Genomic DNA, 20,038 nt, shown 5'->3' on the forward strand with positions numbered 1-20,038 from the left:
CGAAGGATAGTTATTCGAAAGATAAGGATATATATTCGAAAGATAAGGATCTTTCTAATTGTGAATCTTTCGAATTTGTGAATCTTTCGAGATCATTGTTCGAAAATCAACAGTGATCTTTCGAACACTGTTGATCCTTCGAACAAGATTTGATCCTTCGATTGTGGTCTGTTTTAGTTCAACAAGTTCTCTGTCTTTCGAGCTTGGATCTTTCGGCTGGTCACTTATAATCTTTTAGTTGTTTTGAGTGTTTTTTTCAGGAATTCAATTTATAAAACATGAATCCGAGTTGGTGGGGAACTCCGGCTCCAGACAGTGGAAAATATACAAGTTCGGGTTCCACTCCCTCATGGTGGGGTACACCGGCTCCAGATAGTGGAAAGTACACGTGTACAAGTCTATCACCTTCATGGGCCGAGTCTCCGGTGTCTACATCTTCACAAGCAAATGCCATATCTTCAAGTCAATGGGCATTAGTATCGAATCAAACTCCGAGCATTCAAAGTATTTTATTGAGCGAAAGCGAAACCGGAAGTTTGAATCGTCCTCCAAAGTTGATGCATTTAAATGAATATCCGGGCTGGGTTGACAGATTCCGTACATACGTTCTGGGTCAAAACACCGAACTGTGGATACGTTTCACCACAGATTTCGATCAAGCTATAGAAGTTGCTGCTTCAGATACTGCTACGTTTGCCGATCTTCCTGAAGATCAAAAGAAAACGTATGATCTGGAAAAGAAAGCATACGCCATTCTTACTCAGGCGTTAAGCAAGGATATCTACCACCAGTTTGTCAGTTTCAAGACAACTAAGAAGCTGTGGGACGGGTTGAAAACCAGAGGAGTAGGGAATGAAGCAACACGTCAATTGCGTCATGATCTGCTCAAGAAAGAATTTGACTGTTTCACGTGCATGGATAAGGAGTCCTTGGGAGACATGACAAGCCGGTTTTATCATTTGCTTACTGAGTTGAATAATTTTGGTGTAGCGACAACTCAAGCAGAAGTGGTGAAGAAGTTTACTGATGCTTTGCCTCCCCAATGGAGTAGTTTCTTGGAAATCCTGAAGTATAACGGAGTGTTGAGAACTACAAATATCAACGACTTCGTGCAGCTTTTGGAAAACAAGGATCAGGAGGAAACATTAAAGGCGAAGAGAGTTCCATTGCCACAAAATCCAGAAATGTATTATGGAACTTCCGGTGCTTCGTCTGCAAGAACCGGTCCACATGCTCCACTACAAACGGCGTTTGTCACAAGCACGGATATGTATGGCAATCCAGTGCAAGTTCCTGTTAAGCCACTTCCTACCACAGACATGTATGGAAATCCAATACAACCACCTCCTCCTCCTCCTGCTCAACAACAACGTGCGTGTTATGGAGGAACATCATCTACTGGTCAGCAATCAAAGCCAAGTACAATACAGCTCGACACTTCAAGCTTCTCTAAAGTCAGTGTAGAAGTAGCTAAGGAACACATGGAGCTGCTTAACACTGTAGTGAGCGCGTACTGTGGGTTAATAGAAGGTCAGATTGGCAACATTAATCTGACACAAGAAGACTATCGGCAGATTGATAAGGAAGAAATGGACTTGATGGATATCAAGTGGGCCTTTGCTAGTGCTGTGAGAAGGGCAAAGGATTGGATGGAAAGTACTGGCAGAACCAGCTTGGAGAGTAAGAGAGACACCAAGTATGGGTTCGATAAACAGGCTGTAAAGTGCTTCAACTGTGGTGAACGGGGTCACTTTAAAAGGGAATGTACAAAGCCAGCACAGCACGGGAACCAAAACCCCTTCAGAAACCAAGGCAACCAGCAGAACCAGAACAGAAACAATGAGCGTACATTGGTGCCCGTCAACAACCAAACCAACCGGGCACTTGCGGTTCAGGTGGATGAAGGTTGTGACTGGTCAATCCAGTTGGGTGGTGATGCTCCCGATGAAACAACATGTTTTGCTCAAGTTGTGAAGGATGTAGTTCACACCAGTGGTGGAGAATCTTCTGCCAATGGTGGTGAATCTTCTGAGGATGAAGACTCTTCGGGATATAGCAGGAGTTCAGATGAAGAATCCTCAAGTTCGGGCGATGATCATGTGGGTGAGACATCAAATGCAGCAATCGATGCAGATATTGATGAACTTTTGGGGGAAGCTGCAGCAGAAACTCAAAGAAGATCTATCTTGGTGGATCAAGCTGCTTATTCTTCGTCTTCTCTCCATTCAGCCTTTATGGCTAATGTCGACGGTTCATCAAGTCAGGTATGTGTCGATGAACCCACTGTTGATAATTGTGATGAATGTGATAGATTGCGTGCTAGATGTGCTGATGTAGAGAAAAGTATGTTTGAGTTGCAAGGCAAACATAATGCTTTACAAGCTAGTTTGTTTGACTTGCAAGACAAACATACTACAGTGAATGAGAATTTGAGTGACTTGCAAAGTAAACATGAAGCTTTGCAAGAAAAGTATGATGTGACTTTTATCCACAATCAGAAATTGACTGTGGACCTTTCCAAATGCACTGAAGCCAAGATGTTTTACGAAAACCATGAAAAGGAATTTAAGTCGGTAATCGAGAAATTAAAGAAAGATAAAACCGAACTAACTAAAATGGTTTCCAGAAAACAAACGGACATTAACCTGTATATATCTCGTTTTGAGACAATGCAAAAAGAAATGGCTTGTGTAAAAACGGAAAGTGAGGCAATCCAACTCAAGTTAGATAGTTATTTGAGTTCTAGCTATGTGTTGGATCACATCATTGATGTCCAAAAGGAGAAAAGGGACGTCACGTGCATAGGCTATAAGAATTGTCCACCACCAGTGAGACATAATTATGATGCCATGCCAGATGAGGAGGACAGAGTGTTCTTTGAACCATCTGTGCTTCTAGATGTGAAAGAGTTTGCAGCAGGACTCGGATACCAGAAAGAAGTATCCTCAGATTCAGATGTGTCAGCAGATACATTTGTAACTGCTGAACAGAATCAAGATCCTCCAGTTGTGATTGAGGATGCTGATTCTTCTGATGATGAATCTGATGATACTGATTCAGCAAAGTCTGATGCGGTAGTTAAAAATGAGGACATACCTCTTGAGAATCATATTCTATGTGATCCTCCTGCAAAACCTGCTAAGACTGTTGCAATCGAGTCCTCGTCTGAAAAGGAGTTGGAGAGTGTGAATTTGCTGTACACTCTTGTTGGTGATGATAAAATTTATTCAGACAAAGATTTTCCTATTAAGAATGTTAATCAATCCTTAATCAGTAAAGTCTTTGAGAATTCGACTAGTAAGTTTTTGGGAAAGTCAGGACCACGTGTTACAGTTACACAGTGCCCTCCTATTCCAAAGGCCGAAATTCGAAAACAATTTGGCAACAAGAAATTACCAGCAGTGCAGAAACAGCAAAATCACACCAAGCCAAAAGCAAAATCACCGGCTCAAACTCAAAAAAAGCCGAATCAGAAGAAAAACAAGAATGTAAACTTTGTGAAATCGACGGGAACGGACAAAATTGAAACGTTTGAAAATAAATCTAACTTAGATTTTGTCAAGAAAGCTACAGTTTTTAAAAGAAATGAACAAGACAGTTCAAAGCCTAGTACCTCGGGTTCACAAAGTTTAACATCGTCGGCTAAACGATCACATGATACTTCGGGGTTTGTTGAACGAAGATCATGTTTTGAATGTGGAACAATTGGACATATAATTCGAAACTGTCCATACCTTCATAAACAAAAAGAAAAAGTTGATGTTCCCCGTGACCAAAATGACCGTAAGCGATCTGTTTCTGCAAAACAAGATCCCCGCCTTATAAAAGAAAGGGAAAAGAAACAAAAACGCCAACAGGTCAAGAAAATTGAAAAGGCAATTAAAACCGATGTGGTTAACAAAACAGCTGTTTCTGTCAAACCAGAAAATTCAAAAACTTCAGACAATCAAGAAGTTAAAACTTTAAAGAACAACACTGGTAAAACAAAACAGACCTGGAAACCAAAAACGGTTAATGAATCAGGGGGACCATCACAATTCACCAACCATCAAAGACAAGAAGTTATTGTCATTGATGAAAATGGAAGACCCAAGACCACAATGGCTTGGGTCCCCATCTCCAACTAATTCATTTGAGTTCATGTGCAGGGTGTTCCAGGAGGAACTATCAGTAGTCATTGGATTGTTGATAGTGGGGCATCCAGGCACATGACGGGCGACATGAAGCTTCTCTACGACGTCAAATCTATTAGAGGAGGTTATGTTGCTTTTGCTGGAGATAAGGGTGGTTATATAACGGGTGAAGGAATGATATCCAACGGGATTGTCAGTTTTGACAAGATCAACTTTGTGCAACAACTTGATCACAAGCTTCTTAGCGTTTCTCAAATTTGTGACAAGCAGTTCTCAGTACACTTTGATGCTAATGGATGTTATGTGCTGAAGTCGGGCTTCAAAATTCCAAAAGAATGGATTCTCTGGTCAGCTCCAAGGATAAATGATTTGTACGTCCTTGATATGAGCCAAGCTATTACTACGTCTGCACAAGCAACTTGTTTCGTTTCCAAAGCCACAGAAAAAGATACTATCTCTTGGCACAGACGGATGTGCCACATTCACTTACGCAAAATGAATCATTTAGTTTCAAATGAATTGGTGAATGGTGTTCCTCTCAAAAATTTCCATCTTCAAGACGTCTGTGTTTCGTGCCAGAAGGGAAAACAAACGAAGAAGAAGCACCCTACTAAGAAGATCAACACGGTGGCAGTTCCTCTTGAACGTTTGCACATGGATTTGTTCGGTCCTGTCAAGCACAAGAGTATTCGGGGTGATCAATACTGCCTCATGATAACGGATGATTATTCAAGATTTTCTTGGGTGGCGTTCATGGCACACAAGAGTGAAACCTTTGGTATTATCAAAAACGTGATCATTCAGATTGAGAATTTGTATAAATTGAAGGTTAGGCGGATACGTAGCGACAATGGTACTGAATTTAAGAATCATGCCATGGCGGAGTTTTGCACTTCAAAAGGTATTCTTCATGAGTTTAGTGCAGCTTATACTCCTCAACAAAATGGCGTCGCTGAACGTAAGAACCGCACATTGATCGAGACTGCTAGGACTATGCTGGTAGAGTCGCAGTTGCCCATTCCATTCTGGACTGAAGCTGTGGCCTCTGCATGTTACACATTGAACCGAGTCCTTACAGTCAAAAGGCACAACAAGACCTGCTTTGAGCTTCTTCAAAAACGGAAACCAGATTTGTCTTATCTTGAACCGTTTGGAGCTCCATGCACAATCATCGATCCTAATGGAAAGTTTGGGGCAAAAGCAATTGATGGATACTTTCTTGGGTATGCCACCCCTAACTTACGAGTCTGGAATCTAGAGACTAAAAGGGTTGAGGAATGGTCTGAGGTCAGAGTACAAAGGCACACTTTGCCAGTCAAATGTCCTGGTCAGCCTTGGATGTTTGAGTACGATGACTTTTTCAATTCGATCAATGTTGAAGCCGTTGAAGAAAGTGCTGCGGCAAGGATGTTTTTCGAGAGTGACAATACAACAGTTTCACCGGTGGTTCGTCCAATTCTTGTCAATCAAGAACCATCCTCGGTGAACAATAATACTCTCGACAATGAGGATTTTCATGATGCTGCTGAATTGAACGAATCTTCAGAGGATGATGAATTTCTAGATGCAGATCAAGAAGCTCCAACAACAGCAGTTCATGGTACTTCAGAGGGTACTCCTCCAGTGGATACCCATAGAACAGCTGAAGCTACTGCATCATCCTCTTCGTCAATTCCGGGCATTGATTTAGTTGTTGATCTCAATCTCAACAACCTGGGTATAAATATTCCAGTTCCAGATAATCCAGAAACAAGGATTCATAATACCCATCCTCAACAAAACATCATCGAAAATGTGCAAAGTGGCATTCAAACAAGAAACATGTTGCGAAACAACAACAATGCAGGCTTGTATGCGGCTATTCGAGAATCCGGGCAACAAAATGATTGGTCTTTCGCGTGTTATGTCTCACAGGAAGAGCCAAGAACTTGGAAAGAAGCCTTGAAAGATAACTCTTGGGTTGAAGCAATGCAGGAAGAACTGCAACAGTTCCAGAAGCTTGGTGTCTGGAAACTCGTAGAGAAACCTGCTGGATACAAGAAGATTGGTACCCGTTGGGTTTTCAAATGCAAAAAGGATGACCGCGGAGTTGTTATCCGGAACAAAGTACGTTTAGTCGTTCAAGGTTTTCGTCAGATTGAAGGGATCGACTACAACGAAGTCTATGCACCTGTTGCACGTCTGGAAGCTATTCGGATCTTTCTGGCTTATGCCTCATTCAAAGGATTCAAGGTTTATCAGATGGACGTGAAAAGTGCATTCTTACATGGTGTGGTTGAAGAAGAGGTATACGTCGAACAGCCTCCAGGTTTTGAAGATCCTATCCATCCCGATCGGGTTTGGTTGCTCAACAAAGCTCTCTATGGTCTTCATCAAGCACCACGAGCTTGGTATGCAACCTTATCACACTATCTGCTGGAGAACGGTTTTCGAAGAGGTCTTATCGACTGTACTCTTTTCATCAAAGAACAAGATGGAGATCTTCTTCTGGTACAGGTATACGTTGATGATATTATTTTTGGTTCTACTAATGATGTCTTGTGTAGGAATTTTGAGCGCATTATGCAGGATAAATTCGAGATGAGTGCTATGGGGGAAATGACCTTCTTCTTGGGCCTACAAGTGCAACAAACAGAGTCTGGGATATTCATCCATCAGACTAAATATGTTGGTGACATCTTGAGCCGGTTCCAGATGTCTGATGCAATGCCCATTGATACCCCATTGCCAACAAATCACGGAATTACTCCAGACTTGAAGGGTGAAGCTGTTAGTCCTTCATACTACCGCGCAATGATCGGATCTCTTATGTACCTCACAGCATCAAGGCCAGACATAATGTACCCAACGTGCCTGCTTGCCAGATATCAAGTCAACCCGAAGGCCTCACATCTTGCAGCTGTAAAAAGGATTTTTCGTTATTTGAAGGGTTGCCCTGACACCGGTCTATGGTACCCTAGGGATAATAACTTTGAATTGGTCGCTTTCAGTGATTCTGATTTTGGCGGATGCAAAATCGACGGCAAATCCACAACGGCTGGATGTCAGTTTTTAGGAACTCGCCTAGTCACATGGCAGTGCAAGAAGCAGACGTGCGTCGCTACATCAACATGCGAAGCTGAATACATTGCTGCCTCAAGTTGTTGCTCCCAAGTTCTGTGGATCCAACAACAATTGCGGGACTATGGTTTTGAATTCCTAACTACTCCTATTTACGTTGATAATTCTGCTGCATTACAGATCACTAGAAATCCTGTGCAGCACTCAAAGACCAAGCACATCGAAATCAAATATCACTTCATACGTGATTGCTTTGAGAAAAGGCTAATCGATGTTGTTAAGGTCCACACCGATGACCAACGTGCCGACCTTTTTACCAAAGCATTTGACAAATCAAGATTTGACTTTTTATTATTGGTAAACGGCATTAAGGTCAAGCAAGAGTAAAACCAACATCGGAAAATCATTTTTGTAAATACCTTTGTGTTTTAAATTTGTCTTAGTTTATTGATTTTAGGGGGAGTAAATCCAAAATTCTGAAAATCCAAAAACATCGAAAAATTTCAAAAACACAAAAACAATAGAAAAGCAAAAATGAGTTTCCTGGCGAGCAAGAGAGAAAATGATAGTACATCAGTGGTCTATCCAAACCTCTTTAAACCTTAAATGAAAAACGATAAGCAGCTCTATATAAGATGTATCGGTAGGCTCACAATCATTTTAAAGTGTGCAGGGTGATATAAACTTAAATCGACTGAAGACCAGGTGGGAACCATTCATTGGCATATGGTCTTAGTACCGAAATCTCGTTTGATAGATTGCCGAGGTTCTGAGATATTCGGTCTTTATGCTGCTTATCATCTGGGTATCATGGTTGTATCTTTTACCGAAAAATAACGGGGACGCAAGTCTAGATCTTCCATGATACTATACATACCTGTACATAATACATATTGCATTCGACCTCAATAAGTGATAAACAATCACATGTCCAAAACAAATAAGTGATAAAATATCACATTTATCCGGGAGTCAAGTTCGTCTCTCTGCTGTACGGAAGTACTGACCTGTTAACGGACTTGCTCCTGTGCCCTCATGCATATGAAAATCAAGTTCCTCATCAATCAATAAGTGATTATATCACATAGGGCTTGTTTTCAAATCAAAATAAGTGAGAATCTCACATCATATACGGTCAAACAGATGATAATCGGTATACTCACCGGTAAGATGAACCCTCGTGCATACCTTGATACGGGAATGTGTCGTGATGTGGATGAACACCGGTCGGTAAGTATAAATCATACCTTAACGTATCTCCTAAACATGATTACATCTGATAAGTTGAGTTTAAGTGGATAACGATACCGATAATTGTTATAGGATGCTTATCTTAATGTAACTAACTGAACAACAAGAGCGTTTTGGCATGACCGTACACTGATATGATTTTCTTACCCTCGAAACTCGCAAAAAGAATGTATGTATACATTTATTTACTGCTTTCAGTCTTTACATTTGAAAAATTCAAAAATACCAAAAAGATTTTATTTCTACTTTATTTTCGATCGTACGATGTTGGAACTCTAGTCTTCGTTACCTGAAACCTGAACGAAAACCGAACTGACTAAATCTTCATAAACGGTCGAAATTTGCAAGTTTTGAAAGTTGGAAACTAAAATTGATAAATTTATTAAACTTTCAACCTGTCGGACGGTGTTTGATTGTGACATGGTCATTCGCGTGTTATTTGTTTATGTTAACTATATTCCAAGCAGTTGTTCTCATTACGCGTTTAGATTTCTTGCATGTGCAGATTCTAAAGGCTAGGAGAACATGGTCGATGACAAGCTTCGGAATGAAGACATGACGTGAAGGCACTCAAATGATGAAGATGTTCGAGTTGCCGCTGACCATCATCAACACCACAAGGATCTTAAGCTTTGAAGATCAAGTCATTCACGAGCATAACTCAAGGGGGAGCTTATGTTAAGGGGGAGTTTGTCAACACACTTCCTACATGATATGGGTAGTTTGTTGATACACTTTCTGCCTTCAAGACGTGAAGACTTTGAAGATCCTCCGACATTGAAGACTTAAAAGGACATCAGAGTCATGAAGACACGAAGATCAAAGATGATCAAGATCGAGACAAAGCTACAGCCAAGGGGGAGTTTGTTGGTGCACTTGTGTCTGTACTTTGTCTGTATTCGGTCACGATGTAAAACGTTGTCCTTGTTAGTCATGTAAGTTTGACCAAGTCAACCATCCTCCGGTTTGACTTGGACAAACAGTTAGTATATGGTTGTACAATGTCTGTGTCGAAGGATGGACCATCGAAGGATTGCTTCAATCCTTCTGTTGGTGCACTTGTGTCTGTACTTTGTCTGTATTCAGTCACGATGTAAACGATGTCCTTGTCAGTCCTGTAAGTTGACCAAGTCAACCGTCCTCCTGGTTTGACTTGGACCAACAGTTAGGAATATGTTTGTAAAGTGTCTGAGTCGAAAGATGGACCATCGAAGGATTATGTCTATCCTTCGATGAGCTCGAAAGATGTCCAACGAAGGATACTGTTGAACCTCGAAGGATATACCATCCTTCGAGGTAAATATAGATCCTTCGAGGGCTTTGTGATCGACAGATGATCTTTCGGTCATTCTGAATGATCCTTCGACCAGACCTGCTGTGTATGGGTATAAATACCCATGCAGTGTGTTCAAGACTTAAGAGACAGATGCACACAGAAAGATAGAGAGATTCTTGAGAGCATTCTGTCCGAAACACACACACACACACTAGAGAGTTTGCAAAACACATTTGTGAACATTGAGCTTGTAACCGGAACCTTTGTAGGTCCCTTTTCTCGGAGGATCGAGAACAAACCTAAACCTTGTTATACAAACTCACTAGCGAGTGCGGAATCCAAGCTAGCGAGCAAACCGGGATGATGCAAGAACAAACACAAGAACACACAAGACTCAACGATTAACACCACTCGTATTAATGCGTAGAAAGTTTCCGGTTACAAGCACAATGTTTACAATCAGTTTGCAAACTCTCAAAGTGTGTGTGTGTGTGTTTCGGACAGAATGCTCTCAACTTCTTTTCTGTCTGTGTGCTTCTATCTTCTGTCTATCTTGTGTCTACTGAAACCAACACACTGCATGGGTATTTATACCCATACACAGCAGGTCTGGTCGAAGGATCCGATAGATGATCCGAAGGATCATCTTTCGAATACAAAGCTATCGAAGGATCAGCAAGAACCTCGAAAGGTAATCTTTCGAGTTCCATAGTTCGAAGCATATCTTTCGTGGGGATCGAAGGATCCACATCATCCTTCGATCCCTTATCCTTCGACTCAGACACTTTACATTACAACATATTGGCCAAGTCAAACTTGGAGGATAGTTGACTTGGTCAACTTACAGACTAACTTAGGACATCGTTTATACACAGACCGAATACAGACAAAGTACAGACACAAGTGCACCAACAAACTCCCCCTTGGCTGTAGCTTTGTCTTTATCTTCCATAGTTTTAGACTCGTCTCGAACTTCGACGGTCTTTGGTCTTCGAGTTCCCAAAACTCTGATGTCCTTTCAAGTCTTCAATGTCGGAGGATCTTCAAAGTCTTCACGCCTTGAAAGCAGAGAGTGTATCAACAAACTACCCGTATCATGTAGGAAGTGTGTTGACAAACTCCCCCTTAACATAAGCTCCCCTTTGAGTTATGCTCGTGAATGACTTGATCTTTATGAAGTGAGATCCTTGTGGTGTTGATGATGGCCAGCGGCAACTCGATCATCTTCATCAGTTGAGTGCCTTCACGTTGTGTCTTCATTCCAAAGCTTGTCATCGACCATGTTCTCCTAGCCTTTAGAATCTGCACATGCAAGAAATCTAAACGCGTAATGAGAACAACTGCTTGGAATATAGTATAAACAAATGACACACGAATGACCATGTCATAATCAAACACCGTCCGACAGTTTGAAAGTTTAATAAATTTCTCAACTTTAGACTTAACTTTCAAAACTTGCAAATTTCGACCGTTTATGAAGATTTAGTCAATTCGGTTTTCGTTCAGGTTTCAGGTAACGAAGACTCGAGCTCCAACATCGTACGATCGAAAATAAAGTAGAAAGAAAATCTTTTTGGCTTTTATAAAGTTTATATTAAAACAAGCCTAAAATCTTTTTGGTATTTTTGAAATTAAAAGACAACAATTTAAAATCCTTTGAGTGTTATCAAACGACATCACCGCTAATGTCGTGCTGATATGCACCAAACGACGAAACTGTTTAAAAAGAAAACAATAAAAGTTAAGCAGTAAATAAATAAATATATACAAACATTCTTTTTGTGAGTTTTCGAGGGTAAGAGAATCATATCAGTGTACGGTCATGCCAAAACACTCTTGTTGTTCAGTTAGTTATCATTAAGATAAGCATCCTATAACAATTATCGGTATTGTTGTCCACTTAAGCTCAACTTATCAGATGTAATCATGGCGAGGGGATACGTTAAGGTATGATTTATACTTACCGACCGGTGTTCATCCACATCACGACACATTCCCGTATCAAGGTATGCACGAGTGTTCATCTTACCGGTGAGTATACTGATTATCATCTGTTTGACCGTATAAGCTGTGAGATACTCACTTATTTTGATTTGAAAACAAGCCCTATGTGATATAATCACTTATTGATGAGGAACTTGATTTTCGTATGCATGAGGGCACAGGAGCAAGTCCGTGAACAGGTCAGTACTTCCGTACAGCAGAGAGACGAACTTGACACCCGGATAAATGTGATATTTTTATCACTTATTTGATTTGGACATGTGATTGTTTATCACTTATTGAGGTCGAATGCAGTATGTAATATGTACACGTATGTATAGTATCATGGAAGATCTAGACTTGCGTCCCCGTTATTTTTCGGTAAAAGATACAACCATGATACCCAGATGATAAGCAGCATAAAGACCGAATATCTCAGAACCTCGGCAATCTATCAAACGAAATTTCGGTACTAAGACCATATGCCAATGAATGGTTCCCACCTGGTCTTCAGTCGATTAAGATTTATATCACCCTGCACACTTTAAAATGATTGTGAGCCTACCGATACATCTTATATAGAGCTGCTTATCGTTTTACACTTAAGGTTTAAAGAGGTTTGGATAGACCACTGATGTACTATCATTTTCTCTTTTGCTCGCCAGGAAACTCATTTTTGTTTTTCTATTGTTTTTGTGTTTTTGAAATTTTTCGATGTTTTTGGATTTTCCGATTTTTGGATTTACTCCCCCTAAAATCAATAAACTAAGACAAATTTAAAACTCAAAGATATTTACAAAAAGGATTTTCCGATGTTGGTTTACTCTTGCTTGACCTTAATGCCATTTACCAATAATAAGAAGTCAAATCTAGATTTGTCAAAAGCTTTGGTAAATAAGTCGGCACGTTGGTCATCGGTGTGGACCTTAACAACATCGATTAGCCTTTTCTCAAAGCAATCACGTATGAAGTGATATTTGATTTCGATGTGTTTGGTCTTTGAATGCTGCACAGGATTTTTAGTGATATCTAAAGCAGCAGAATTATCAACGTAAATAGGAGTAGTTAGGAATTCAAAACCGTAGTCCCGCAATTGTTGTTGGATCCAAAGAACTTGTGAGCAACAACTTGAGGCAGCAATGTATTCAGCTTCGCATGTTGATGTAGCGACACACGTCTGCTTCTTGCACTGCCATGTGACTAGGCGATTTCCTAAAAACTGACATCCAGCCGTTGTGGATTTGCCGTCGATTTTACATCCGCCAAAATCAGAATCACTGAATGCGACCAAGTCAAAGTTATTATCCCTAGGATACCACAGACCGGTGTCGGGGTAAGCCTTCAAATAACGAAAAATCCTTTTGACAGCTGCAAGATGTGAGGCCTTCGGATTAACTTGATATCTGGCAAGTAGGCACGTTGGGTACATTATATCTGGCCTTGATGCTGTGAGGTACATAAGGGATCCGATCATCGCGCGATAGTATGAAGGGCTAACAGGTTCACCCTTCAAGTCAGGAGTAATTCCGTGATTAGTTGGCAGTGGGGTACCAATGGGCGTTGCATCGGACATCTGGAACCGGCTCAAGATGTCTCCAACATATTTAGTCTGATGGATGAATATCCCAGACTCCGTTTGTTGCACTTGTAGGCCCAAAAAGAAATTCATTTCCCCCATAGCACTCATCTCGAACTTATCCTGCATGATGCGCTCGAAATTCCTACACAAAACATCATTAGTAGAACCAAAAATAATATCATCAACATATACCTGTACCAGAAGAAGATCTCCATCTTGTTCTTTGATGAAGAGAGTACAATCAATAAGACCTCTTCGAAAACCGTTCTCCAGCAGATATGTAGATAAGGTTGCATACCAAGCTCGTGGCGCTTGATGAAGACCATAGAGAGCTTTGTTAAGCAACCAAACCCGATCGGGATGAACAGGATCTTCAAAACCTGGAGGCTGTTCGACATATACCTCTTCTTCAACCACACCATGTAGAAATGCACTTTTAACGTCCATCTGGTAAACCTTGAATCCTTTGAATGAGGCATAAGCCAGAAAGATCCGAATAGCTTCCAGACGTGCAACTGGTGCATAGACTTCGTTGTAGTCGATCCCCTCAATCTGACGAAAACCTTGAACGACTAAACGAGCTTTGTTTCGAATAACTACTCCACGGTCGTCTTTCTTGCATTTGAAGACCCATCGAGTGCCAATCTTCTTGTAGTTCTCAGGCTTTTCAACAAGCTTCCAAACACCAAGCTTGTGAAATTGCTGCAATTCTTCCTGCATGGCTTCAACCCAAGCACTATCTTTCAATGCTTCTTTCCACGACTTTGGTTCTTCTTGTGACACGTAACACGCGAAGGACTAGTCATTTTGTTGACCAGATTCTCTTATAGCTGAATACAAACCAGCATGCCGGTTGTTTCTCAGCTGATTACGCGTCTGCACACCGCGATGGACATCTCCTATTATATTCTGCTGGGGATGGGTATCGTGAATCCTCATTTCAGGATTATCTGGCACACGAGCATTGATACCCAAATTGGTAAGATTAAGATCAACAACCAACTCCACACCAGGAATGTGGTTAGAGGTGGATGCATTCCCTTCAGCAGTGTCTACATTCTGCGTATGAGGTGTATCTACAGAAGCACCTTGAACAGGAGCAGCTGGAGCTGAAGATCCTTCAGCTGCATCATGATATTCATCATCTTCAGAAGAGTCATTATAATCAGCAGCATCTTCATAAACCTCATTTTGAACCATATTGTTGACTGACGAAGAAGCTTGAGGGTCAACAACAATAGGTCTAACCAATGGCGAGACAGCAGCGTTGTCACTTTCCAACAACATCCTAGCCGCTGCTGATTCTTCGTCAAAGGTTGGCAGATTGAAGGAGTCAAATAGCCCATCATAATCGAACATCCACGGATCACCCGGAGCCCTAACAGGACTCGTGTACCTTTGAACCCTAACTTCGCTCCAAAGCTCAATCTTTTTGGTAGCTAGATTCCAAACACGAAAATTCGGAGTAGCATAGCCAAGGAAGAAACCCTCGATAGCTCTTGCACCAAACTTTCCATCTGGCTCAATCATAGTACATGGAGCACCAAACGGTTCAAGGTAAGAAAGATCCGGTTTCCTTTTCTGAAGGAGTTCGAAGCAAGTCTTGCCATGTCTCTTTACTGTAAGAACTCTGTTTAACGTGTAGCATGCAGCCGATACAGCCTCCCCCCAGAATTGAATAGGGAGTTCCGACTCTACTAACATTGTTCTTGCAGTTTCAATAATAGTTCGATTCTTCCTCTCAGCGACACCATTTTGTTGTGGAGTATAACGAGAACTGTACTCATGAAGAATGCCTTTAGAAGTACAAAACTCATCCATAACTTGATTCTTGAATTCAGTTCCAATGTCGCTTCGGATCCTTTTCACTTTCAACGTATAGAGATTTTCCAACATAGTGAGAAGGTCCTTGAGGATTCCAGGAGTTTCACTCTTGTGTGCCATAAAAGATACCCAAGAAAATCTAGAGTAGTCATCAGTAACTACTAAACAATAGGCATCACCAAACGTTGTCTTGTGCTTCATAGGTCCAAAAAGGTCCATATGAAGACGTTCGAGAGGCATGCTGACAGTGTTGATTTTCTTCAAAGGGTGAGACTTCTTTGTTTGCTTCCCCTTTTGGCACGAGACACAGATATCTTGTAGATGAAAACTTCTCACAGGCACACCATTCACAAGATTATTTTTCACCAAATGGTTCATTTTTCTCAAGTGAATATGTCCCATTCTTCTGTGCCAAGATATAGACTCCTTTTCTGTGGCTTTTGAGACAAAACAAGTGACTTGTGCAGATGTTGTAATCGCCTGGCTCATATCGAGAATATAAAGATCATTAACTCTCGGAGCCGATAAGAGAATCCATTCTTGTGGAATTTTGAAACCAGGTTTCAGCACATAGCAGCCAGCGTCATCAAAAATCACTGAGAATTTTTTATCGCAGATTTGCGACACACTCAGAAGATTGTGATCAATTTGCTTCACATAATTGATCTTATCAAAGCACACGATACCATTGGAGATACTTCCTTCTCCAGTGATGTACCCACCTTTATCACCCGCAAAAGCAACATACCCTCCTCTAATATTTCTCACGTCGTATAGGAGCCGTAAGTCGCCAGTCATGTGCCTGGATGCCCCACTATCAACAATCCAATGACTATTAATAGTTCCTCCTAGAACATCCTGCACATGTCAAGTAAACACATCAGTTGAGAATGGGGACCCAAGCCTTAGTGGTCTTGGGTCGTCCCTTGGCATCACGAAACGTAAGCTCGATCTCTTGATGGTTTTCAAGAACAACTGCTCCCCCTGAATTGTCACCCGACTTAGGTAACCAAGTTTGTCTTTGCCTACCAGTTTTTGAAGATTCTGGTTTTACAGGTTGTGACACTCTTGGTTCCTTTTGAACTGTTTTAACTTCAGATTTTAAAGCTTTTTCAACAGTTTTCATGTTTTTACGTCGTTGTTTAGTTTCTTGTTCTTTTACAGTTCGTTTATCATGTTTAGGTGAAACTGATCGACGTTGAGGGTGAACTGTTTCAGGTGGAGCTTTTTCCACCAATTTCTTCTTTGGAGCATTTGGGCAGTTTCTGATAATGTGCCCAATTTCTCCACATTTGAAACAAGTTCTCCTTTCAACAGACTTAGGAGAACTTGATCGACTACCAGATGTTGAACCTGTAGAACCTGAGGTACTTGCTCTTTCATCACACCCGTTTGTGTGTTGGGTGTAATTGTTATCACTGTTACGTTTCAAAATCTTGACTTGTTGTATAAAATCAGTGTTTGATTTGTTTTCAAAAGTCTCAATTTTATCTGTACCTTTTGATGCTACAAATTTAACATCTTTTCCTTTCTTCATGTAACGAGCTCCTTTTGATTCAACCTTATCCTTTGGCTTTGGAGCTCGTTGTTGTTGTTTACCCTTAGAAGCAGTAGGTTGTTGAGTGGTTGGAGATTTTTGATTACCAAACTGTTTTCTAATCTCAGCCTTAGGAATTGGATCACATTGTGTTACCACAATTCCCGGAAGTGTTTTTCCCAAAAATTTGTTTGTCTTGTCTTCAAAGACTTTGTCAATCAAAGATTTATTTACATTTTTAATTGGAAAAACATGATCTGAGTAGATTTTATTATCTCCAACCAAAGTGTACAACACATTACTGCTTTTAACAGTAGACACACCTGGCTTATCAACTTTGACAGGATCAATCACTTGCTTCTTAACAGATGGAACCTCAGGAGTATCAGGATCACAAAGGATGTGATTCTCTCGTGGAATATCTACTCCTTTCATCTTGCTAAGTGATTTATCCTGATCACTTACAGCCACTTCTGATTCATCATCCGATGTCTCATAGTCCTCGATAATTGGAGGACTTTGCTTCATGGATGGTGAAGTTTCTTGTTCCTTAGAGGCTGTGTTTGAAGAATTGTCCGGTTTGAACCCAAGGCCAGTAGTAAACTCCTCAACATCAAGAGGCACACTGGGTTCATACCGAGGCATTTCTTCCTCATCAGGCATCTTGGTATAGTTGTTCATCAAAGGGGGTGGACATTTGTTATACCCTATGCCTTTCTGATTTCCCTTTAGTTGTTGAACATCGATGATGTGATCAAGCACAAATTGGGAGTTGGAATAACTATCCAATTTCTGTTTGATCGCATCATGTTCGCATTGGGCAATGGCTAATTGTTTTTTAGTTTCTTCCACAAGGTTAATATATTCATTTATACTTACTTGCTTGTGGTAAACTACTTTGTTAACCTCGGACACATTTTTCTTTAATGTTTCTATTACAGATTTAAATTCTTTTTCATTCCGAGTTAAAGCCATGTTTGCCTCTTTGCATTTCGACAGTTCAATAACCAAATTCTGGTTATGACTATGAAGCTTTTCTGATTCAAGCTTCATCTCTGCACATGATTTACAAATACTAGGAGCAGGAGGTTCAGAAGTTACCTGACTAGAAGAGGCTGAACCATTTGCCATAAAGGCAGTTTGAAAAGAAAAAGCTCCATCTTCAGAAAATAGCTTTTCCATTTCCGTTGATGTAGCAGCAGCCTTCCTAATCAGAATTGATTTCTGACATTTAAGCTCATCAGCTTCATTCAGAAGATCCTGAATATCTTCACCTTCTTCCTCCTCATCAGGCTCTGAGTGATTATCCCCAGAAACAGAGCCTTCTTCATCCGAACTGCCAGAATAACCAGAACTGTCATCGCTTCCAGAAGATTCTTCTTTATGAACCTGCTCGATGACCTTAGTATACAATGCAGTTCCACTTCCCTGATCTCCTTCACCAAACTGCACTGACCAGTCACATCCTTCATCAGCTTGAACAGCCAAAGCCCGATTGTGATTGGTAGTTCCAGGCTGTCCCTGATTGTTATTCACTGCCACCATCCTCCGTTCACGGTTTTCTTGTTGGGCATTCACATTAGTCTGGTTTCTGAACGGGTTGTGATTGCCGTGTTTTGTTGGTCGAGTGCACTCACGTTTAAAGTGCCCTTTCTCGCCACAGTTAAAGCACGTGACGGCATTAATATCAAACCCATACTTCGTGTTTTTCTTTCCTTCCAACGAAGTTCTTCCAGTTCGTGCCATGAAATCTTTTGCCCTTCTAACCGCACTAGCAAAAGCCCATTTAATATCCATCAACTCCATTTCTTCCTTGTCGATCTGATCATAATCTTCATTGGTCATGTTGATGTTTCCAAGCTGACCTGCTACCAAACCACAGTATGCACTGACCATGGTGTTGATAATCTCCATATGTTCCTTAGCAACTTCAATGCTAAGGTGTGAAAGATTTGAGTTGTCGACTCGGATTGTGTGATGACTTTGGGGTTGAGGTTGAGGATTGCTTGTATAGTGAGCTTGCTGTTGTTGTTGTTGAGGTTGTGGTTGTGGCTGTGTTGGAACAGGAATGTAAGACCTCGGATCGAATTGAGGTTGTGGTGGAGCAGCTGTTGACTGAGGAAACGGAAAAGAACTTGAACTTGTATTGGAAACAAATGCAGTCTGCAGCTTAGGTTGCTGTTGCTGAGCTGCAGCAGATCTTGCCAAAACATCGAATCCTGGAAGATACATTTCTGTATTCTGAGGAGCTGGAGCACGCCTTGCTTTCCTAATTTCTTCATCATTTTTATGTTCCAGCTTTTGAATGAACTCATAGATGTTGACTTGATCTAGAGTTCCGGTATGCTTTAACAGTTCAATGAAAGAACTCCACTTTGGAGGTAAGGCGTCAGCAAATCTACTCACCATGTCTTGTTGAGTAGAGACAACTCCATAAGCACACATCTCACTAATCAAATGATAGAAACGTGTGATCATATCATTCAGAGTCTCGTTTTCCAAAAACTGAAAGGATTCAAACTCTTTCTTCAACAAATCATGCCGAGATTTTCGAGCAGCTGCATTGCCTTCTCCTCTAGCAACTAAGGCATCCCACAATGCTTTCGTGGTCTTGCAATATGAGAACTGATGGTAGATGTCTTTGTTGAGTGCTTGAGTAAGTGTGGCAAAGGCCTTTTTCTCCAATTCATAAGCCTTCTTGTCATTTTCAAGCATATTGGCATAACCCTCTGAAGTTGACGCAGCAGTTTCAAGATTAGTATTGAACGCATTGATGAAACACGTCCAAAGATCAGTGCTTTGCCCTTGAACATATGTGTGAAAACGGTTTTTCCATGATGGAAAATCGTTCATATGGTTCAACTTAGGTGGACGATTGTTGCTGCCAGTTTCACTCTCACTAATCAGAAGGTTCTGAAGACTTTGACTTTGATTTGATACCAAAGCCCATTGACTTGGACTGATTGAAGGCTGTGGAATCATACTCTTTGCCCAATCTGCAGCAGTGACTAACTCTTGATTGGTTCGTGAGTCCAAACTCCAATCCCAAGGACTTGTACAGCTCATTTTGATTAAATAATAATTGAGAACCTTCACAAACACAAACTGTTAAAAACACAAGCAACTAAGAATCGAAAGATACTGACTTGTTCGAAAGATCAATGCTTGTTCGAATGATCAACAAGGTTCGAAAGATCCCTGTTGAGTTTCGAACAAAGACTTCGAAGGATTGAATTCGAAAGATTGATCACACGAAGGATCCTTATCTTTCGAAAGATGATTTCGAAAGATTCTCCTTATGTTTCGAACACAGGTCTTGAAAGATTCACAATGAAAGATCCTTATCTTTCGAACACTAATCTCGAAAGATTCACCAACACGAACGATCCTTATCT

The sequence above is a fragment of the Helianthus annuus genome, chromosome 11, assembly GCF_002127325.2.
Source record: "Helianthus annuus cultivar XRQ/B chromosome 11, HanXRQr2.0-SUNRISE, whole genome shotgun sequence".
Taxonomy (NCBI): Eukaryota; Viridiplantae; Streptophyta; class Magnoliopsida; order Asterales; family Asteraceae; genus Helianthus; species Helianthus annuus.